At 38.4% G+C, this 25,269-nt stretch overlaps 1 protein-coding gene across 1 annotated transcript in view; it reads right to left on the minus strand.

Moving 5' to 3' along the window:
* CHCHD6 (coiled-coil-helix-coiled-coil-helix domain containing 6) overlaps positions 1–25,269 on the minus strand; it is a 319,245-nt gene that overhangs the window by 285,888 nt on the left and 8,088 nt on the right. The gene's annotated exons all lie outside the window — the stretch shown is intronic.

Raw genomic sequence — 25,269 nt, forward strand, 5'->3', positions numbered from 1 at the left:
GAAGGGCTTTATAGGTCATAACCAACACTTTGAATTGTGACCGGAAACTGATCGGCAACCAATGCAGACTGCGGAGTGTTGGTGTAACATGGACATACTTAGGGAAGCCCATGATTGCTCTTGCAGCTGCATTCTGCACGATCTGAAGTTTCCAAACATTTTTCAAACACTTTGTCAAGTCATCAACATATCTAAAATCAGCAATACATTTTGCTGCTTCTATGGCATGGAGCATACAGTGGGAAAAAAGCCACTGGAGTCCAAGCAATGTCAGTCATTATTACAGTTTAGGAGAGGGCTTAAAACTTATCTTTTTACCCATGTCTTTTAGAATTTTAATGGTTTTGTGATGTTTAGGTGTTCAGTTTTAACACAAATTTTAAAAAGAGCATATGAAAACTGCAACTAAGAAAGCATTTGTTCAATTTTGGTTGATGTGCCTGTTCTGGTCTCACCTAGAATAGAAGAGACTAAAGAAGGTCACTCTTGCCTTTGTCATCTTGTAACAGGTTTTACTGTAATCCATATAAGATGGCACTGTCCAACAAAATCACCTGGAAATTTCAACTGGTAAAATACACAGTCACCCATATAGAAACATAGAAGACTGACGGCAGAAAAAGTCCTCATGATCCATCTAGTCTGCCCTTATACTATTTCCTGTATTTTTATCTTAGGATGGATATATGTTTATCCCAGGCATGTTTAAATTCAGTTACTGTGGATTTACCAACCACGTCTGCTGGAAGTTTGTTCCAAGGATCTACTACTCTTTCAGTAAAATAATATTTTCTCATGTTGCTTTTGATCTTTCCCCCAACTAACTTCAGATTGTGTCCCCTTGTTCTTGTGTTCACTTTCCTATTAAAAACACTTCCCTCCTGAAACTTATTTAACTCTTTGACATATTTAAATGTTTCGATCATGTCCCCCCTTTTCCTTCTGTCCTCCAGACAATACAGATTGAGTTCATTAAGTTTTTGGAGCATTTGTTTATGGAGCAGCCTTATTGCAGCCACAGAACACCTCAGTACAGTATCTGCCAACATAAGTTAATATTTATAATAGTTTTAGAATTGTAGATATATAGTTCATATATTTATATAAGACATTCAGAACTACTACAGTGGGCAGCATATAAATGTATGTGTATATGTATGTGTATAATAAATAAACAAAAAAACAAATGCTATTCAAAGATATATATTCCTTGACTAAATTCTAAGTATTTAACAAGCATTTCCACCCATTTTCCTTTACAACTCACTCTTCAAAGAGAAAGTTATAAATATTTTTAAAGGTTGCCCTGCCTTATAACTCTTTATATAAAAATTCCTGTAATTAAGTAAAAATCTGTGTAGAACATATTCAAACAAGAAGTGTCTCTCTAAAACTAATTTCACAATCTAACATTTACTGATTAAATATACAAAAATAGTCACTACAGATAGAAATATATTCTAAATTATTAGCTTTCAATTAGAGTGCAGCAATCAAATGCTCTATGATGAACGTTAAGTCACTGGTGGTTTTGTGAAGTATGCTACAAAAGGTAGAAAGCACTGCAGTTTATTTCCTATTCCATTGCTATATTTTCGTTTATATAAGATACACAAATTAATAATCTTTTTAACATATGTACAATTTGAATATTTTACTCCATTTTTTTGGTCTTTGAAATATTCATTAGCAGCAGATCCATACTCAAATATTATAACTCTCTTTGTTATGAATCATTTGGGTTCCCAACACAACATCATCTCTATGCAAAACTACATCTACATTCATGTCCCATAATCATACCATCCTCCCCAGCATTCCTTATACATTTATCCACAGATGGAGTTCACAAACACGAACTAAACAGGTTAGTTACTTCAAAAAGAAAACACAACTGTATTTTCACATTTCTCCAGTTATGCTATCTACATGTCCAATCTTACAGAGTTTTGACATTCTTATAACATTTATGAAGTTTTTTCTTTGTTGCTTGTAAGCACCTGTTTCAATCATATTGTTATCATACAAATCTCAAAAATAGTCCTTCTAGCATTTTTTCACTTCAGATTCAGCTCTGATTATTAAATCAATTTTAATTCCATTCATTCTCTTCGAGGCTCCTTCTTTTCACCCTCTTTATCCATATATAAAATGAGAACATATTTCTCTACATTAATATTAAATGGTCCTCGTCTTCCGTTCCCTACCTTCCTTTGTAACACCCTTTGCCTACCTTCTTTGCAACATTTCACAATATCTTTTCTTTTTCTCAACTTCATTTTTACTGGAATGTTTTAGATGCACCTTTTTCCCTTCATGCACAACACCTTTCATTTCATTAATCCACCAGGCATCCTTTTTCGTACATCTTATTAGCATAACTCCACACACTTCAATGGCACTCCACCACTTAATTCTTTCTACATCTTCTTCTCTTACCTCTACTTCCCATTTATTTTGTTGAGAGATCAATCTTTCATCTAATATTTTTATACTGGCATTCTATTTCTTTTACTACCTTTCTTTTTATCCATGTCCAGTTCATCCAAAGAGCCATTCTTCACTAAAAAAAAAGGTCCATTCTACATTTGTATCTTAATGCTACCAATATTACATCATAAACAATCGAACAGTGCTTTAAATTATATTCATTCCTTTGTAATGTCTGTGTATGATTAGACTAATAATGCTTAAACCATATATTTTAAGCGAACAGGTTTTTCTAAGCAAATATTCGCCAGTTGCCATTTTTATTCACTCTTGAACCTCAGTGGGCCAATTACTTTCTTATATTCTCTCTTCTTCTCACCTATCATTAATTATAGCTAGGAAAATTAATTTCATTCGTTTAGAATATTGCACAATTTCCCCCAAAACTCATTCCTGATTCTTTCATTATCACCTTTAACTGGAGCGTAACATGCACCTGTCACCAACCTATGAATATATCCCTTCAACAATATATTCATATTTTGTAATATTTTATACTTCCATACACTAAACTGGTGTCTTCACTTCTCTGTATATATTCATCAAATCCAGTACAGATCTGGCTACCTTCATTCAGATCCATTACATACCTTCTCTTTTTTGCAATGTAATGGAAATACAATGTATCTATTTTCATTCCGTTCCTTAATTCATTTAGTCTTCAAATATTGTAAATAGCAAACTTTTATATAGTAGTGAGCACTGTATGTGTCCATATATATTCCCCATTTTGGTTAATCAGTACATTTCTTTCTCTTATAAAGAAATGATATAGACAAGAAAATAACTAACAATAAAATTGGTTCTGGCTTTCTTTCTTTCTTTCTTTCTTTCTTTCTTTCTCTCTCTCTCTCTCTCTCTCTATCTATCTATCTATTTATTTATTTATTTGATCTGTGGGCCGCCCCTCTCCGCAGACTCGGGGCGGCTTTATCCAGCTTGCTACCAGCATCCTGTGTTTATCCAAGCATGTTCATGCTGTGTCAGGCAACCTTGGATCTCTAATCTAGAAGCCATCTTGCAAGCAAATTTACTGTTGCCCACATTCTATCAAATAGAAGGTATATACACTATACTGATATATAGACCAAAGATTCAACCCTTTTGTCTATATGTCATTTTCAGAGTTGTTGGTTTTTTTACTGGTAATTTTTAATCTACACTTTACTGATAATTTTAATCTTTTGCCTTGTTTCTATTTTTAACTTTGCTATTTACTTTGAGTATTCAAGAGTAAAAAACCCTGGGCATATATTTAATAAAATCCAGAGACTTTAAAATAATTATAGTCTATAGCAGTGGCAATTGAACTCGTTTGCACGATATAAAGTGAGGAGTAGGGGATAGAAATCTATTTGTATAATACACCCAACAATAAAACTATGTGTAAAAACACTTACTTAAGTAAACCTTGTTGATAAAATTGGAATCTATATTCAATAGATTTAAAATAGATTTTTAAAACCATGTAGAATACGCATCAGAACATTGTTATACGTGAGCCTTGTATCACAAAAAGCCTTATATATTCCTAATTCACAGTCGGTATGGAGAAAGATATGCAAAGACCTTATACACTGTCTTAAAGACTACAGAAATATAGGGGGGAAAGCAATAATTTAGCAATGGAAAGCAGTTGCTCAGTTTCCTGATATGGTGCAGACGATCTACATGGACAGCTGCATCAGAGTTTAGTTTTCTAGGCTAGCAGCAAACTAAAGCAGACAGTGCTGGTTTGGCAGCCAGTAGCCAAGGAAGTAAATTCTAATAAATTTTAAATGGTGCTCACAAAGTTGTCATTTTTTTTATTTATTCTGAATCCTCTTTGGGATCCGACAGAGAATGTTACCAATGCAGAAGTATGCATATATACCAAACAACTGAGCTCAGTCTTGTATGTTGAATACAGGGGTGGGTTCTAACTCACATTGCTGCTGGTTTGCTTCTTTGCGTGTTCATGGGTGCGCGCATATGCATTGCCAAAAAGTCTGATTTTTTTTTAAAGCCAAAAACAAGATGGCAACCACATGCACAGTGCTGGAAACTCGGCTTCTGCGCATGCTCAAAAGAAAAAAATATCAAAAATAAAAAATAAAAAAAGATGGTGGCACCTATGGACCAGCACCGACCGAACCAGGTCGTGACATTATCGTGATATCACCAGCTGGTTGCTACCGGTTCGGTTGAATGGTCCATACTGAAAGGAACCCAACCCTGGTTGAATGTAATGTTTGATTATATGTTGTCCATGACTTTCTTTCTGGTCATTATTAGCTCTTTCCAGGAATTCACACAAAGGATTCAGTAATACCTAAGTGAACATTTAAACTCCTGGATGGATAAACATACTTAAATATATGTATGAATTCGTCAGAAAATAATATTTCCAAAAACCCAAATCTACCATTCAAGAGTTAAATCGTTTATTTTTCTAATCAAAGCTTCTTCCAAGGAGGTTATGCACACAAAAGACTTTCTAAAGCAATAGCTGGAGAGGCTGCTTGAAATTCTACACATGTGCCTCAGCAGTGTATTTCTATTAATGTCCAGTGTGTGTCAGCAGGAAGATAAGGCACCAACAGCATGTCCAAGCAGCCCGGTAGAGAATGGAATGCTGTGTAAAACATTGTCTGATACTACGAATCTCACCAAACGAGGCTGCCTATCGTCTCACCCTCCATGTGTACATACACACACACAGATAGGCACACACACATACACCTGCTTGCTTGGTAACACCACCACAGGGGGAAGATGGAACCACACAATGAAACCATCAAACAGTAAGGGGAAATGGCAATTGAGAAGGAGGGGGCAAGAAGCTAATAAGAAAAAAATTGATCAGTGAACAAGAATAAGTAGTTAACGTTAGCTTTGACAGCTGTGCCAGAATGATAGTCTGTGTTTAACTATAAAAAAAGTACAATTTTCTTCCCAAACGAATCTATTTTATTTTATTTTATTTTATTTTATTGTTTGTATGTATGTATTTATTCATTCATTCATTCATTCATTCATTCATTCATTCATTCATTCATTTATTTATTAGATTTGTATGCCGCCCTTCTCCGAGGACTCAATCCTGGACACACACAAGCTGAAAAGATGCTTTCGTTTCACATGTGGGTGACCTCTTCTGACTCACAAGCCACAAATTCTTCATATATTTGGCTTGACAGAGGGTAGTTTTTCCCATCTCCGACATGGAGTAATTGCTATAATCTGTTACAGAATTTTTTTATATTTTTTTTGCAAATTACAGGCAGAGCTTTGTAGAAGGATTGGGCTTCATTCTTTTCTGAGGAGAGTGAACTTTGCTGTAAAGGCAATTAATTTTAAATCCTGTGAAGGAACGGATATCATAAAATAAAGCAGCAAATTGACTTCTACGAAGTATATGCATTATATGACACACAAAGCTTCAGAAGAGATCACGCTAAGTGTGCGTGCAAAGATATAGCTAAGGGAAAAAGCCTAAACACTCTTCCTCTTTTCCTTTCTTTTAAATACCAACTGTTGTGGTCCATCCACATCCCGCGCAGCTGGTCACAGATCCTGAGGATCGAGAGGCTGTTGTGGCGTGGTATCAGCAGCCCATGCATCTGGCATCCAAGTCCGATAGCGAGGAGGTCGGAGAGGATTTGGTGACAGAGCTGAAGGCCAACCAGGGTCTTCCGCACCTCCTGAGGTGCACATCAGTTACTCAGGAGAAGAGGAGAAGCCTCTTCTTGATGCTAGGGCATGCAGGGTTGTTAGAAGGCAAGAGTGGCTATGGAAGAGGAGGTCTCTTCATGAATAGAGCTGCAGGTTAATTGGCCACACCCTCAGACTATTTAAGGCTTAGCCACACCACGCTTCAGTGCAGAAGACAAAGCCATTTCGTTTCAGATTTTTGTTTAGCTCTGACTTTCTTGTTCAGCTCATGATTTCAAAATGGCATTCCTGCTTCTGCTAATGACTTCCAAACTTTCTGCCAGCCTTTGTAAGTCTCTGTGAAGAATATCTGCTTGACTAAAGTAGATACTGTTTGTTTTGCTTTGTGCTTGGACTCTGGCTAGTTGTTAAGAAGTTAAATTAACAGCTGGCTCACTGAAAAGACTTTATTTATGATTTCCTGAACATTTATAAAGACTCAACTGCTAAGAAGATATTAGTAGTAAATAATTAGTGTCTAAATCCGCTTGTGTGTTCTTGGTGGGCTCACTGCTGGGACATATGGGCTGGGTTTTATTCTCAATATTCTCTAATTTACTGTTTTTTTAAATACTAAATATTTCAGAAGTATATAGAAGAAAAGCAAAAGCAACTAAGAACTAACAATTTAAAAACATTCAGTGTAAATATTGTTTATTATTTTTAGATGTAAACATATAGGTTTTTGATGGGGAAAAAAGTGTGTTCCTAGATATCAACATAGAACAGACAAGTTTATCAAGGATTAACCTGAGCTAGAAACTGAAGTATGAAGCATGCTCAGTTAAAATTAATAATTAAAGAATGAACCATCACACCCAATAAACAATTTGAGAAGACGTAAGAAATCAGGCATAAACAGCTTTGTGACTTTTCCATATTAATCAAAACCATAAATCCTATAGTCAAAACAACCCTGACAACAGCAAAAAGATAAACACTTCATTTAAACCCAATATCCCTCTTAAATTAGTTTGACAAAAACAGCCCCTTCAGACATCAGATTAATCTACAGATTTAAATGAGACTTTTCAGAAACACCAAGAATCAGCAAGTAAAGAAAAGAATGGAATTTTAAATATAAACTGATCTGTATGAACCCTGTTGTGATGAACCCAAACATGTTTATTTAAAAAGGGGTAAACTGTGCACATAATGGTCACCGGCCAAACTAGTAGCTGCTCCGGATCCTTGGAGAGAGGCAGCATACAAGTCTAATAAATAATAATAATAATAATAATAATAATAATAATAATAATAACAGCTTTCCTTTAATAATAATAATTATTATTATTATTATTATTATTATTATTATTATTATTATTATTATTTACATTTGTATGCCGCCCCTCTCCGTAGACTCGGGGCGGCTCACAACAATAGTAGCAAAACAATATGTAATACAAATCTAATAATTTAAACTAAAAACCCATAATTTAAAAACATGCACACAACACACTATACATAAACAATATAGGCCTGGGGAAGTTATTTCAGTTTCCCCATGCCTGACGGCAGAGGTGGGTTTTAAGAAGTTTACGAAAGGCAAGGAGGGTGGGGGCAATTCTAATCTCAGGGGGGAGCTGGTTCCAGAGGGTCTGGGCCACCACAGAGAAGGCTCTTCCCCTGGGACCCACCAGACAACATTGTTTAGTCGCCGGGACCCGGAGGAGGCCAACTCTGTGGGACATAATCGGGCGCTGGGATTAGATCTACATTTTCAAGATCTTCATTTTTTTTCCACATAAGGAAATGAATAAACAGTAAAATAAAATGCACAATTATTCATGCTACACTTTTTAAGGCAGGCAGGCAGGCAACTTGCTTGGAAGCCAGGAGGGATGGTTCATACTTACAACTAAGCCAGCCTTGGATCTGCTGATGTGCACCACTGTTTTCTTCTTGGGAAAAGAATGTCAGGTTTATCCCACAAAGAAGCTGCTAGCCACAGGAGTTGTAATAATGAATGTATACAAACATGCTTTTTATTATATGGCTATCAAAGTAATGAGAGCCAGTATGGTGTAGTGGTTAAGGCATCAGTCTAGAGATTGGGTTCTAGTTCTAAATTCTCCTTCTGGCACAGGGCCAGCTGCATGAACTTGGACCACTTTTTCTCAGAACGAAGTAGATAATAGCAAGCCATTTCTGAAAAACCTTGCCAAGAAAACGGCAGAGATTTGTTCAGGCAGCATCTGAGAATCGGATACAACTAAATGGAAGGGGGGGAATCAACATAATAATCATGATTCATGATTGGGAGGGAAAAGAAGAAACAATCAGGATTAGATCTGTACCACAGATGAAGCGTGGGGGGTTCTTCTTTGCTAGGATATCATGAATTCTGCCTTTCATGAAGCTTGCATAAGATCCAGAAACATAGAAACATAGAAGACTGATGGCAGAAAAAGACCTCATGGTCCATCTAGTCTGCCCTTATACTATTTTCTGTATTTTATCTTACAATGGATATACAGTATGTTTATCCCTGGCATGTTTAAATTCAGTTACTGTGGATTTACCAACCACGTCTGCTGGAAGTTTGCTCCAAGGATCTACTACTCTTTCAGTAAAATAATATTTTCTCATGTTGCTTTTGATCTTTCCCCCAGCTAACCTCAGATTGTGTCCCCTTGTTCTTGTGTTCACTTTCCTATTAATCCGCAGAAGAAAAGCTTCTATTGGTGCCAATGGACATCTTGCTCCAAGGTTAAAGGGAGCATTGGAGAAGAAATGCAGGAGGATATTAGTCAGATATCTGGCATGGGAGGAAAAAAATAGCTACATCTCCACCCATCCATGATACCATTGCCAATCATTCTGGTTCATTCATAGCTGTTATTTTAAATATTTTAAAAGTTACATTAAACTTTAAGTAATAAAATAAATCATATCATATGCATTCAAGCATTTAATGTCACATCTGTTTTGGATCAAAAAAAAGTCTTCTTTTTACATTACTGTGAGAAACTGCACGTAATTATAGTTTTCTAGCATATTATATCTATGAAGATTCTCAGACATCCAGGTCATGGTTGTCCCAAAGATGGTTTTTTTCCAGAGGCAACTGGACTTTTTGGGTTTTCTTTGAAGATGTTTCACTTCTCATCCAAGAGTAGAAAAAGCTTCTTGGATGAGAAGTGAAACATCTTCTAAAAAACCCCAAAAAAAGTCCAGTTGCCTCTTGAAAAAACATCTTTGGGACTATCATATTATAGTTCTAACATGTAAGGGAGATTCTCCACAGTAGACCAAAATAGGAATCCTTTGTGTGGATCTGCTTGTGAAAACGCCTTTTGCATAATATAAAATAAGTCGCACTCATGCTTGAATAATCCAGAGGACTATGTTGAATTCAGCACTACATTGTGCTGGTTTCTAACTTATACAGTATTTCTAAAAGAAGCCTCTGAGCTAATTACAAACTGTAGACTGACATCTAATTTTGAAGGAACTGTATGCTCATGCACTTGGCTTATGTGATTGGGTTAGGGTTAACCCAATCAGATAAACCAAGTGCCACCCTAACCCTCAGCACAAATTATTTACACAAAACAAAATCATCTTGACAAAACGGAGTGGCTGTGGGTCTTGCTTCCCAAGGACAATTCCATCTGTCCGTCCATTACCCTGGGAGGGGGGAATTATTGACCCCCTCGGAGAGGGTCTGCAACTTGGGCGTCCTCCTCGATCCACAGCTAATATTAGAGCACCATCTTTCAGCTGTGGCGAGGAGGGCGTTTGCCCACGTCCGCCTGGTGCACCAATTGCGGCCCTATTTGGACCGGGAGTCATTGCTTACAGTCACTCATGCCCTCATCACCTCCAGGTTCGACTACTGCAATGCTCTCTACATGGGGCTTCCTTTGAAAAGTGTTTGGAAACTTCAGATCGTGCAGAATGCGGCCACAAGAGCTATTGTGGGACTTCCAAGATCTGCCCATGTTTCGCCAACACTCCGCGGCCTGCACTGGTTGCGGATCAGTTTCCGGTCACGATTCAAAATGTTGGTAATGACCTATAAATCCCTACATGGCATCGGATCAGAATACCTCCGGAATCGCCTTCTGCCACAAGACTCCCAGCGGCCAATCAGGTCCCACAGAGTTGGCCTTCTCCAGGTCCCGTCGACTAAACAATGCTGTTTGGTGGGGCCCAGGGGAAGAGCCTTCTCCGTGGCGGCCCTGGCCCTCTGGAATCAACTCCCCCCGGAGATTCAAATTGCCCCTACCCTTCCCACCTTCCGCAAGATGTTGAAGACCTATCTATGTCGCCAAGCATGGGGGGAATAACTATCTCACCTTTTTTCCTGACTGTAATATATGAGAATGGTGGGATTGTGCAGTAATGATTGTTTTTAATATCTATGGGTTTTAAATCTCATTTTTTAACTCTATTGGATTTGTGTTCTATGTATTGTGTTGTTGTTGTTGTGAGCCGCCCCGAGTCTTCAGAGAGGGGCGGCATACAAATCTAATAAATCTTAAATCTTAAAAATAATCTTTTATCTCCCTATATCAGCGTTTCACAACCTTGGCAACTTTAACATGTAACAACTGGACTACAAGATTCTGGGACTAAAATCACAGTTGTTAAGGTTGAGAAACACTGCCCTATACAAACCAATGCTGTAAGGAAATATTTTCCCAGATCCTAACTTAAATGACACTTTTATGTAAATGAGCTATGTTATCAGGACACCGTTTGCTTACCATAAACTAGATAATCTGCTAAATCTTTCCTTATTCTTCTCTGATCAAAAAGAGAAATGTCAAATTTTAATTCAGGGTGTTCTGTTAGTCTCTATTACTGCAATTGAAAAATAAATAGCAGGGTCTGAACAAATGCCCAATCCAGTAATTCTTAAAAAGCTCTAGGATGGGCAGATTCTATATATGAAGAACACTGCAGACCATGGCATACATACAAAAGGAAGTCTTGAAGCAAAGGCTGGGGAATGAAACAACCACTGATAATTTTTTCTAGTTCTATAATTATTCAAAGGGAAGGAAAGCCCAGGGATAACATCCTCCAGCCTAAGCAGCTATAAAAATTGGAAGCTCATGAGACTGTCAGCTGCTGAAATCTGCACAAACCCTCCAAATATAAATTAACCTTCAGAGTCAGGAGATAAAAGGAGATGAGAGCAGCAGAACTCCAAAGGATTTTTTTTTTCTAAGGCAAAGAAGAAAGACCGTACACATGTCTGATAAATCACACTTTTCTTAGCTGTGAAAATTAAAAGCACAAAGGCACTTGGAGTGGCAGGCCTCTTATCCTCGGCCAGATACTGTCTTTCCTTTCCCTCTAGGGAAAAAGAAAAAAGATGCTGAGTTTTAATTTTTCAGGTTCATTGTGGCACATTAGGACTATGTTTAAATTTAACCCCTATTCTATTCCACTTATCTGCGTTTCTCTACCCCAGGAATTCTTCCTTAAAACAGTTAACCTTTAAAAAAAAAATATCCAGGGTTGCTCGCTACAATTCTTTGTGGAAACCTTCCAGTCAAAAAAGCTGGCAGAACCATGCTTGCTCTAGTGTGCTGTGAGACATGGTCAGGTGTGCCGTGGGGAAATTAAACATGGGTCCTCAAACTACAGCCATTTATCCGGCCCGCCACCAGCCGCCTCCATCTGAACATAAACATTCCCCTCACAATCCCTCCAGCTAGCAGCGACAGGAAGAGTAGAGGCACAGGGGACACTCACTGACCAATCACCTTCTAGGATTCATCCCGACCACTAGCAATGAACCAATAGCAGGCCACCTCTCATCCACACCCAGGAAGGTCCCCGCTCGGGCTGCCGCGCACTTGTCATTATGTGGCCATGGCAAGTAGTTGAAGCTGCTACTCCTCCCCATGGTCACAATTTCTAATCCTGGTCAGCACTGGGGGTAAATGTTGCCACCACTAGATGAAGCCTCAGCCTCAGCTGGTTATGTCTATCCTGATGGTGTATATAGATATTTGACCTTTTTCATTTTATAAAAGGCCCCCGCAGAGGCTGATATACAATGCATCACAATGTTATCTATATTGTATATGGCCTCCTGAAGGGTCATCTTATATGTTAGAGTGTCATTTTGGTTAGTGGTGTGCCCCAGGATTTTGTAAATGTAAAAAATGTGCCACAGCTCAAAAAAGGTTGAAAATCACTGCTCTAGAGCAAACTCTGTTTTAATAGATCCCCTAAAATGTTTAAGTAGCTTCAAAGGAAGAGCACTGAAATGTGTCCAATTCTTTTGGTAAGCAGCAACCGCTAGAATAGTTGATTGACACAGAATGAAGGAAATGGCTTCCTCAGAGCTGCCGTGCAAATTAATCCTACTCCTAGTCCTTCCCTGCTCAGCAAAATTAATCTTCTCCCTATTCTACTATATGCATACTATGCATTATTCAGTGTAAGAGTTAGGCCACTGCCTAGTGGCTTTTGGCAAGGAAGAATGAGTTCTTCACAGACTAAATGAAATGTACTTTCTATCAACTAGAAGAGATTCGGTCTTATTACTTATACCGTATGTCCAGTTTTAATGTAGAATTACTTGTAAAGGTTCTTTATTGCATTCAAAATCCAATTATTTTCCATACTCTACAATTAATATGAACAGTCTCAAAATGGGTGAACAGTGCAGTCAGGCGGTAGGGAAAGCAAGTAGGATGCTTGGCTGCATAGCTAGAGGTATAACAAGCAGGAAGAGGGAGATTATGATCCCGCTATATAGAGTGCTGGTGAGACCACATTTGGAATTCTGTGTTCAGTTCTGGAGACCTCACCTACAAAAAGAGATTGACAAAATTGAACGGGTCCAAAGACGGGCTACAAGAATGGTGGAAGGTCTTAAGCATAAAACGTATCAGGAAAGACTTAATGAACTCAATCTGTATAGTCTGGAGGACAGAAGGAAAAGGGGGGACATGATCGAAACATTTAAATATGTTAAAGGGTTAAATAAGGTCCAGGAGGGAAGTGTTTTTAATAGGAAAGTGAACACAAGAACAAGGGGATACAATCTGAAGTTAGTTGGGGGAAAGATCAAAAGCAACATGAGAAAATATTATTTTACTGAAAGAATATTAGATCCTTGGAACAAACTTCCAGCAGACGTGGTAGATAAATCCACAGTAACTGAATTTAAACATGCCTGGGATAAACATATATCCATCCTAAGATATAATACAGAAAATAGTATAAGGGCAGACTAGATGGACCATGAGGTCTTTTTCTGCCATCAGACTTCTATGTTTCTATGTTTCTATGTAACATACCTAGAATTTTGAACTTATGCTGAGAGTTCATAACCTACTTCCCTATCCAACAGACACAGTTCCTTTTTATGACTTGATTCATAATGATGCAGACTATTCCCATTATGTATAAAAGAATTACCAAAGAAGGAATTTGTAGCCTTGATTGTGCATTTGATTTATTTATGCAAAGTTTTAAATTAATAGAATATAGCATTAATTTGTGGTAATATGACAACCAGAAATAAATAAGTAAATAAATATTATATATAATTAACCTAGAGGTTAATTCTCTGCCTTACAAGACAGGGGCTACAGGTTCAAATCTCAGTGAGGGTATGGCTAGCTGATGAGAGGAAACAACCTCGAAATTTATCTATACTAGTCTCCCTTCATTTTCAATTCAGCAAAAATATGTTTTATACTGTGAAATGGTATATAGGTCTAAGTGATCTATACTAGTCTCCCTTCCCTTTCACTTATCAGCAAATATGTATATATGTATGTGTGTGTGTGTGTGTGCATATATATTAATTTTCAAATTCAGCAAAAACATGTTACATATATATAACTTAGACTTATATACCACTTCACAGTGCTTTACAGCCCTTTCTAAGCAGTCTACAGAGTCAGCATATTGCCCTCAACAATATGGGGTCCTCATTTTACCCACCTCGGAAGGATGGAAGGCTGAGTCAACCTAGGGCCTGGTGAGATTTGAACTGGTAACTACAGCCAGTAGTCAGCAGAAGCAGTTTGCAGTACTAACCACTGCGCCAGCAAGGCTCATATATACTACAGGTAGGTAGGTAGACAGACAGACAGGCAGAGATAGAGCGATAGATAGAGATATGAGAAACATTTATCTTTTACAGCACAGAGACCATAGTTTCGATTTTGCTCACTCACCTGTCACTCATCTCTAGCTGTGTAGCCTCACAGGTCATGGACTGGTACCAGACCATGGCCCAAGAGTTGGTGACCCCTGTTTTAGAGTGTCTTCTGAAGAAATTTCTGTTAATTATGTAGTTGCTACATTGCCCAAAGGAACTTTCTTGATATTAGGCATAACAGAAGAGCCAAATATTGTCGGCACAAATAGAGTGCCTTCAGCCTTTATACAAGGGCATCAATTTATTTTACCTGCTTTCATCCTCACATTGTTTAACACTGAGAGCTTCCTTTGGTTCTCCAGCTTGCATTTTAGACATTCGTCATGAAAAAGCTGCTCTTTGTCTCTTATTTATAATAAAAGAGAAAAAGCATCAGAATGTATTGTACATACTCAGTGGCATGTGTTTCTAAATGGATGTGGATGCTATTTTTCTTAAATAAAGGGGCAAAATCAACCAGCCATTAACTGTATGCTAAGTACCAACAGTACTTTAGTACTGTTTGCTAAGCCTATCAACAATGATTTTTTTCATATGAAAATTCTTAATTCCAATATAAATATTAACATCAATACAGAGGATTACTTATTCAGGGCAAAATGAACAGTTCTTCCCTTAATGAAGCAATAGTACCAGCCAATCAGATAGCACAGAGACATGAAGGAGCAGATAAACAGACAGTATTCAGAGGCCTCACTGAATGTTTTTTTGGGGGCGCCCATATTGTGTCCTTTTACAGTACAGTGTTCCCTCGGTTTTCACGGGTTCGAACTTCGCAAATAGCCTATACCACGGTTTTTCAAAAAATATTAATTAAAAAAATACTTCACGTTTTTTTCCCTATACCACGATTTTTCCCACCTGATGACGTCATACATCATTGCCAAACTAATAATTTTTGCAAATAAATAACAAATAATAGTAATAATTGTTAATAAATAATTATGTTTATAAATATCAGGATCACTAAGTGTCTTGTTCAATGGTGAGTACCAGTAATAATGGTGAGTAAATGGTTGTTAAGGGAATGGGAAATGGTAATTTAGGGGTTTAAAGTGTTAAGGGATGGTTTGTGATACTGTCCATAGACAAAAATGGTGTATTTACTTCCGCATCTCTACTTCGTGGAAATTCGACTTTCGCGGGCGGTCTCAGAACCCATCCCCCGCGAAAATCGTGTTTGTAAAAGGTTCCAGATAGTATCCCAGTTAAAACTTGATCAGTTTGTTCAAATTTAATGTTACTCCAATTATTCTTTCACTTATTTAATATAACACTGCCTTTAAATAAAATGTCCAACTTTCTATTTCAGCCATCAAAATTAACATACATTCTTTCAAATAATTTACATAATTATCTACTGTTTCTAACCTTAATTTAAAGTACCATTGTTACTTTTAAAAATTCTGTAACTGTTTTAGGAGTGAGCTAGTTTGGATGTACAGTAGTCCCTCACTATACATCTTCACCTACTGCGGCTTCACTTCATCGTGGGTTTCTGAGGAAGTCGATCGGCAGATTTAAACAGCCCGCCGAACTCGATCAGCAGGTTTAAAAAAAAAAAAATATCTAAAATTGTAAATACTGTATTTAAATGCTGTATCTAAAATAAATACTGTGTGAGAAGAGTTTATAAACACTTAAAACAATGAAAACGTACCAAACAATTACAATATAAATACTTAAATAAGTACTATCAGTCGATAAATTCCCCATCGCAGATTTCACCTATCGCGGCCAGGTCTGGAACGTAACACCAGCGATAGGTGAGGGACTACTGTAGTAGTAAAGGCACCAAGCTAGAAATTAGGAGCAGGTGAGATTTAGTCCCGTATCTTAGACTTTGGACAAGTCATCCTCAGCCCTGGAAAGGAAAAAACAGCAAAACCCTTTTGAGAGGAAGAAAAAAACTTGCCAGGAAAACTGCAAGGATAGATAATCAACAGGCGACTATACTGACTTGAAGGCCCAAAAGCATCAAACATGGCTAAAGAATGGGTACAACAGCTGAAAAAAAAGGGAAACAGAAAAAGTAAAGGCAAAAATGGGAAGGTGTTTTCAAAACACACTGAAGGCAATCTAAAGAATAAGCCATATCATTATAAAAGCAATGGATTATTTTATCGGTATTTTTCAAAGTATAAGACGCACCTTTTTACCCCCCAAAAGAGGGTGGAAATGTGGGTGCGCCTTATACAGTGGTACCTCGTGATACGAACCCCCCGTGATACGAACATTTCGAGATATGAACCCGGGGTTCAAAAAAAATTTGCCTCTTCTTACAAACTTTTTTTGACTTACGAACCCACCGCAGATTGCAAAATGGCGCTCCGCTGGGCACTGCCACCTGGCTGTCACCTTTTGAAACAGCCGGCGGGCTTCTCGGCGTTCTCCCGAACCCGAACCCGAACTTTTGCCAAACTTTTCGGTTTCGGGTTCAGGTTCGGGAGGCCGCCGAGAAGCGCCACCGCTCGCCTGTCACCTTCTGAAACAGCCACGTTTCGGCCGACCAGGAAGGATGTCTTCGTGATGTCAAAGCTCCGCCCATGGAATTCCCTATTGGGATTCCCCACCTCTGTTTCAGCCTCCAGATCGGCCGAAAACGATGACGCTGATTGCAAAAACGGCGCTCCGCCGGGCGGCGCCACCTGGCTATAACCTTCTGAAACAGCCGGGCACTTCTCAGGGGCCTCCGGAACCCGAACCCGAACCCAAACTTTTGCCGAACTTCGGGGTTCGGCATTCAGGAGAATGCCGAGAAGCCCCCCGGCTGTTTCAGAAGGTGACAGGCGGGCGGTGGCGCTTCTCGGCGGCCTTCCAAACCCGAAAAGTTCAGCAAAAGTTTGGGATAGGGAGAACGCCGAGAAGCCCCCCGGCTGTTTTAAAAGGTGACAGCCAGGCGGCGGCGGCCAGCAGAGAGCCATTTTGTGATTTTTCCCCCATGCACGCATTAATCGCTTTTACATTGTTTCCTATGGGAAACATTGTTTCGTGTTACTAACTTTTCGCCTTACGAACCTCCTTCTGGAACCAATTAGGTTCGTAAGACGAGGTATTACTGTACACTGAATGTAGCCCCCCCCCAGCCACTCCCACCCTTTGGCCTCTACCTTCCAGAAATTTACTTCTTTGGAGCAAGCAGAGCAGAGCCTGTTAAGCCAAGTAACTCATTATCAGATTCCCAACCTTCAGCTGATTTGAGGCTGTAAGCAGTGCTAAACTGAAAATGAAACTATAAAGCTGCAAGGAGGCAAATTGCTGGGAGGGAGAGGCAGATTTTTATTTTCTTGTGCTAATGAGACTGTTGAAACTGGATACAAGGAGGTAAGTTGATAACTATAAATGTCTGTAGAATGCTCAAATTATTAGACTTATTTTTTAAAGACTGCTTTATTATTGTTTTAGACAACTTAACAAAACTTTAGTAATTTTTCCACACATAATCCTATGCCTTTTCCCCCCATCTTGACATTTATAAAATTTTCACCCACATAATTTTTGGGGGCAAATAAAAGTGTGGCAGGCGGTAAGCAGGGAAGAAAATTTAAGTGTTTTCAGTCAATATATCTGACGAAACCATTATCGTGGGGGGATTAAATGAGATAAGAACTTAAGAGGTATGCACAAAATCACATTAGCCTAAATCCAAGTACTGTAATACTACTTTTCAGAGTATTAATTTCATTTATTCTATTTGCTCTCCCTTCTATCCAGATAACACTGTCTGTACTCACTCTTCCCTGAAGGAGATCCTCCTACTTTATATGATATAATCCTTCCTTTCTGGAGCTCTAATGAGGTGTCTTTGCTTAATCACGTTTATTTCTCCTCCTTCCACTTCTCTCACTAATTTGTTTCAAGGCCACAAATAATAATAATAATAATAATAATAATAATAATAATAATAATAATAATGAGCCGGAGTGGCACAGCAGGTAGAGTGCTGTACTGCAGGCCACTGAAGCTGACTTGTATATCTGAAGGTCAGTGGTTCAAATCTCATCATCGGCTCAAGGTTGACTCAGCCTTCCATCCTTCCGAGGTGGGTAAAATGAGGACCCAGATTGTGGGGGCAATAGCCTAGCTCTGTTTAAAAAAAGTGCTATTGCTAACATGTTGTAAGCCGCCCTGAGTCTAAGGAGAAGGGCGGCATAAAAATTGAATAAATAAACAAATAAATAAATAAATAAATAAATAAATAATTATTATTAGTATTATTATTTATTAGATTTGTATGCCACCCCTCTCCGCAGACTCGGGACGGCTCACAACAATAATAAAGTGTACAGTAAACAAATCTAATATTTAAAAGAAAAAATATCTAAAAACCCATTATATAAAAAACATACAACACAAACATACCATACATAAAACTATATGAGCCTGGGGGAAATATCTCAATTCCCCCATGCCTTGCGGTATAGGTGGGTCTTAAGCAATTTACAAAAGACAAGGAGGGTGGAGGCAGTTCTGATCTCTGAGGGGAGTTGATTCCAGCGGGTCGGGGCCACCACAGAAAAGACTCTTCCCCTGGGGCCCACCAGACAACATTGTTTAGTCGACGGGACCCGGAGAAAGCCAACTTTGTGGGACCTTATCGGCCGCTGGGATTCATGTCGCAGAAGACGGTCTCGGAGGTATTCTGGTCTGATGCCATGTAGGGCTTTATAGGTCATTACCAACACTTTGAATTGTGACCGGAAACGGATCGGCAGCCAGTGCAGGCCACGGAGTGTTGGAAAGACATGGGCGAACCTAGGTAAGCCCACAATAGCTCTCGCGGCCGCATTCTACACGATCTGAAGTTTCCAAACATTCCTGACCTTCCTCCAATTCGCTCTAATGCTCTCTTGCCTGATTCCCCCCAACCCTGAAGCATGGCCAGCTACACTGAGTTTGCACGTTTGAAGGGCCTTGCTGCCCCTGGCTCGCCACATCATGACGTCACCACCACATGTAACCAGGTACTTTAGACTACTAAAGAAATGTCTGCTTGCTAAAGCGCGTCATCCGCGCCTTCTTCCCAACCCCACGCTTCAGAAAGCACCGGAGCCCGCAAATTTGGTGAGAGTGAGCCAAGCGAGTGCAGCGAGCGCGGCATGGCAGGAGGAGGGGAGCGGAGGTTAGGGTTAATAATAGCTGTATGGAGGGTTCGCTAGGTTACAAGCCTGAGCCCCCCATCCCCCAAACCCTTCGCCAAGGTTCGGCTCCAAACCAGATTTTGGTGTACAACAGGGAGCAACTGCACGATGCGAACTTCCCCTCGGAATTCTACCCCCGCTTCCCCAAATGGGCTTTACTGCTACCAAAACATCTTGTAGCTTAATACCGATGCTGCGCATCAATTTGCTCATGAGATGCACGTAACCCCCTTCCTGTTTTGTGTATTTATCCCATGGTGAGAGCGAGCCAACCGAGTGCGGCTTGGCAGGAGGAGCGAGGCCGGTTTTGTGTTGTAACCACGAAACATCGTAACTCGGGACTGACATAACCCGAGGACCCCCTTTACTGTATTTTTCGGAGATTCCCCCCTCCAAAAAAAGAGGCTGAAAATTTCGGTGCATCTTATACTCTGAATGTAGCTTTTTAAATCTATTTTCTTAGCCCTCATGAGATGCTAATGATCTTTCCGGCTTGCAGGATTTTTTCATTGCTACTCCGAAGAAATTTTTTTCCAGCCCTAAATTTTTGCCAGCTTGCTTTCATTGCTCCGAAAAAGGTTTTTTCCCAACCCTAACCAGGGGATAAAATGACGTGCTGACCAGATTAAGGGCGCTAGCCAAATTAATACCTGGTGGGTAGATTTTTTTCCTCCCCAAAACTAAGGTGCATCTTATACTCTGAAAAAATGATAATGTCTACAACCTGCCAGGATCCAGCCCCTTATTGTGTTCAGGCCTGAGTTTGGGTTATTATAAATCTCCTAATAACCAGCAACTTTATTCAGACATTAAACAATTGTAAAGCTGATATGGTAACCCATATCAGTGAATGGATTCTAGGAATCCAGACCTATAGACAGAAATATGTTATCAAGTCACAGGGCCGGTCAAGAAGAACTACGGCAACAAGTATCAAAAACTAGGAGAATCAATAAGGTCATGTTTCCTCTTCTTTAGAAGTCTAAACAATCAAACCATTGTTTTTTTCTTTGTGTAAAAATGCTGCATACGATCCCTAAAACACATTTGTTTCTAACTCAACCAAAGCAGCAGCAAAAGTTGAAATTTTAAGGACCCTTAATATAATGTTATATAAAGTGCTTCTCCGACTCCCAAACGAGCTTATTGCTCAGCCTATTTTCCAAGCAAAGGGTCTCTTACCAAATAAGTAAATAATTATGCCCAGCAGCCAGTTAATTTTCAGTCTGTGATCTGCTCTCTGGTCTCAGAAAGCTTACAGGGTAATAAGAATGAATCATCACTTCACACAGATACTAATAATAATAAAAGTCAGTGGAAGAAAACCATAAAGAACACAGATTAAATGCCAAATAGCTTTCAATGCAATCAATGCAAAATCATTTTTAAAAGAATATTGCTATTCCAGCTGAGGTGACTCTTTGGGGAAAGAGTATTAAGGACTAAATTACTGTTAGAGCAAGGACAAAGAGTGTCTCCAGGTGATCTTTCCAATGATACATGACATGACCTTCACCTCCCAAAGCTCAGGAAAAAGCCACAGGCTACCACTGACATATTCTTTCCCAGCATATCATTACAAGCAAGACATTTGAAGGCCTGCTAATTTGTCCTTCACATTCTGTTTATTTTATTAGATCATTTATAACCGCCTCATCAGAATAGAAATCCTTCCAAATCTTTTAGCAGCCCAGTCACTAAGCAATATTTTCTTTGGTGACCAATGTGTCACTGAGGAACTCAAGACACAATGATAGATAAGGCCTGTTCAATGGATTCCTTCTTCCGATAAGGAAATGTTATTAAGGAACAGGAGAAATGAAACTGACAGAAATGAAACTAAGATTTAGAGTAAGAGTAAACCTAAAGGTTCCCCTAGTGAAGTCAAATGAGCCATGTAAGAAACAAAGCGAAGCTAGAAGCACACCACAGCGTGTTTCAGGAATGATGAGAAAGATTCCAAATTGGGCAAAACTTTATGAGAGAACTATTTTATGTCTCCATACTAATATGAAAGAAAAAAAAGATTTTTTTCTATAGCATAGGGAAAGCAGAAAATGTTTATTTTGTTATTTATATTATTTTCTATTTATGTAACATCCAAGGAGCCTAACCATCTAAAACAAGAATGTTAAACTCAATTTCAATCAGGGTCACATCAGGGCTCTGTTTAACCTCAGGGGCCCGGGTGGGTTTGTCCAGCTTGACATCACTCATGTCAGGGGTGCCTATGGTGGCCCAAGTGCTCTGCCAGTGAAAACGGGCTGCCAATCTCTATTTTTGGCTGGGATAGCCTCCTGCAATCCTCTGCCAGCGAAAACTAAGCCTGGGAGGGCCACATGCAACCCTCCACAGCTCATTTTTTGCAGGTAGAGGCACAACAGACCGGTCCTTCACTGTTTCCAGGGTGGCCCCACGGGCCAAATCTAAGCACCCCGTGGGCCAGACTTTACCCATGGACCTTGAGTTTGACACCCCTGATCTAAAATATGCTACTATAATTCAGTCTATGTAGGAGCATACAAGTCAATAGTGAATCTTCATAAGTCTCAAAAGTGAACAAGCAAAACATTTTTAAAAATGCAAAGGGCATGGTGATCAGTTGTTTTTAAATACGATTGTTGATAAAAGAATATACAGTATAAAAAATAATATCATTAATATGATACTGCCTCTTCAAAAATGATGATCCAGGCCCAGCATCAGTTTTTGAAAATTATATGGCTTTGATAGGCAAGAAGAGACAAGGTAGTAAGATCCAATCAAGTTCAATCTTTTTTGTTTGCACTTAATAGACAGAATAATTGAGCAGGGAGGTGACACAAGGCTGGTTTCAGGCTTTAGTTAACAGTCCTTTAACTGCGGTGGTGAGACCCCTCCTCAAGAAGCCTTCCCTGGACCCAGCAGAATTAAAGAACTTCCATCCAGTCTCTAACCTTCCCTTTGTGGGAAATATTGTATGTGGAGAAAGTGGTGGCACCTCAACTCCTACGGACATTGGATTAAACGGATTACAGTAGTCCCTCGCTATACTGCGCTTCACCTACTGCGGCTTCACTTCATCGCGGGTTTCTGAGGAAGTCGATCGGCAGATTTAAACAGCCCACCGAACTCGATCGGCAGGTTTTTCAACAAAAAAAATATATCTAAAATTGTAAATACTGTATTTAAAGACTGTACCTAAAATAAATACTGTGTGGGAAGGGTTTATAAACACTTAAAACAATGAAAACGTACCAAACAATTACAATATAAATACTTAAATAAGTACTATCAGTCGATAAATTCCCCATCGCGGATTTCACCTATCGCGGCCAGGTCTGGAACGTAACACCAGCGATAGGTGAGGGATTACTGTATCTGGATCCTTGTCAATCTGGCTTCAGACCTAGCTATAGCTACTGATGGATGATCTCTGGCGAGCCCATTATGGGGGTCATTCTTCTATCTTGTTGCTACTTGACCTCTCAGCAGCTTTCGATACCATTGATCCTTGTGTATACTTCTATGACTAAGAGAGCTAGGGTTGGGAGGGGGAAGAGAAATTGTCCCCCTCAGAATAGGTAAAAGAAATTACAGACTGCGAAATAGAACTAAGGCCAGAAACATACCGATTAGGGATTGTTAGAGAGTAATATACTATAGCAAACAAATATTTAATTATACACATCTTAACTGCTGCTCGATTATCCTTCGTGCAGACCTAGAAGGACCGAAATCCTCCGACAGAGAATATGATAATGAATAAAATGATGTATTGTGCGGAAATGACAAGACTTAATTTAGAATTACAGAATCATCAAGAGAAAGAATTTTTTACCATGTGTGATAAATTCTATAATTGGCTAGAAATTAAAAAAAATCACAAGTAATTAGTAGATATAAATACCAATATCAATGTAAATTAACAATGTGATATACTAATAATCTTATAGATGGCTATATATACATAGTACGGTAATTTTACATTGATGATACAGAAATGTAAAAACGTAAAGATGTTTGTGTGTGATTATGTTTTTTGTCTTTGTTTTTTCTTTGTGTTTTTTTTTAACGGAATAAAAATTATTTTTTTTAAAAAAATGTGTGTCAATTTAGTAACCATGCCCCAATACAAAAATGCATTCATGGGCAGTGTTTAATACAGTTTAAAAATGCTTTTTTCATTAAAACCTCGTTGATTTGTATTAGGGATTCTTACATAGAATTACTAAATACATATTAAGCAGTCTGGGTTACACTTAATACTCTGGTTAATACAGATTATTTTAATATGCTTTCCAACAATGGGAAGTAAACAGCTTTTTATTTTGTGACTGCTATACTTAAACATGTACCATTCAAATTTTATAGGTTTACCCAAGTTTATAAACCAATTAAACAACTGTGAAATTCAGAATTTGTACCCTGAAATTACAACATCTGGAAAAGGCATGCAGGTACTCATTTACCAACTGCCTTGGATAGTGACTACAAATACAAGAGTAATAAATGATAGTAAACAGTAGTAAAACAACTCATTTTTCAGCCGTTTCTACACATGACATCACTGCACATCAAAATGAGAGTAACACTGATGTTGCTGCACAAAATAATTTTATCTGAATGAGTTAGCAGTAACTAGTGATCTCCACATCTCTTTCTCTCTCAATCAAGTGGTTAATTTGGTGACTGGCACCTAGCAACCATTTTGCCATTGGCTAAATGAAGGCAATCTATGTGCAAGCGTTTTTCAATTCTTTTTATTTATATAAAATCATTCATATGCTGTATACGTTCCTACAGCCTTACAAGATAATACACTGCTATACTATGTACTATGCTGTACTATGTTGGAGATCTGCCATTTTTTTCAACTACACTTTTTTAAATTTAGTACCACAAAAAAACCAATCTATTTTCTATTTATCCTATATGTCATGAATTTAAAGTTCCTGCAAGAGAGACTAATTTCGGTTAAGTTTCTTCTACCATCTTTGCTACAGTACATGTTTATAAAAGGTGATTGATAAAATATATGGCTAAATGTGACAAAAAATTCCTGTGTTAGAATTTGACTATTTTGTGGCAGAATTAATTGGGAGAGACAGACAAAATTTTACTAGCCCAGATATCTTGCCCAATGATCTTGCCCAATGATTTCATGCTGCAAAACCAGAGTTTACTCACATTTATTTGAGTCAGTCTATCATTGTTTCAATAAAGCTTCATTAGTCTACATGTTTTCTATTATACTATCTGATTTTAATCAAGATCTTTTATTTATTAATTTACTCTGTTGCCTGTATTAATCTAAAAGCAACTCGGGGTTTAGAAATCTATCTGCAAGAAAATATAGGTGTTATACTGAAATGAATTGCCTGCACTTATGAAATTCTCAGTGGTATGGAAAGTTTCTTGAACTTTCTTCTCATGACTTTAAGAGAATGTTCCATAAGCAGGATCAAGCAAAGCATTCCTTAGTAGCTTAATCATAAACTGTGAATTTGGCAACAATTCATAGTAATTTTTTTTGTATAAGAGCCTGATAATTACTTTTCACACAAGAAAAAAAAATAGCACTTAGTGATAATAGAGTTAACAGTGCTGCTGCCACTATGATGTCTCACCCACCTTTTACCTGCCTGAGATATTTCCTTTTTAATGTGTTTAATTCTTCATGTCTACTCACACTGGTTTGACACCTTCTGCATTGTGATCACTAGTTACAACTAGTATTTCTCATCAGATTAGACAGGTCTAGCAGAAACACAACTTTTTTTATACTCTAAATTGTTTTATCACAGAATAGCCATCAAGACAAGC

The sequence above is a fragment of the Erythrolamprus reginae genome, chromosome 2 (genome assembly GCF_031021105.1).
Source record: "Erythrolamprus reginae isolate rEryReg1 chromosome 2, rEryReg1.hap1, whole genome shotgun sequence".
NCBI lineage: Eukaryota > Metazoa > Chordata > Lepidosauria > Squamata > Dipsadidae > Erythrolamprus > Erythrolamprus reginae.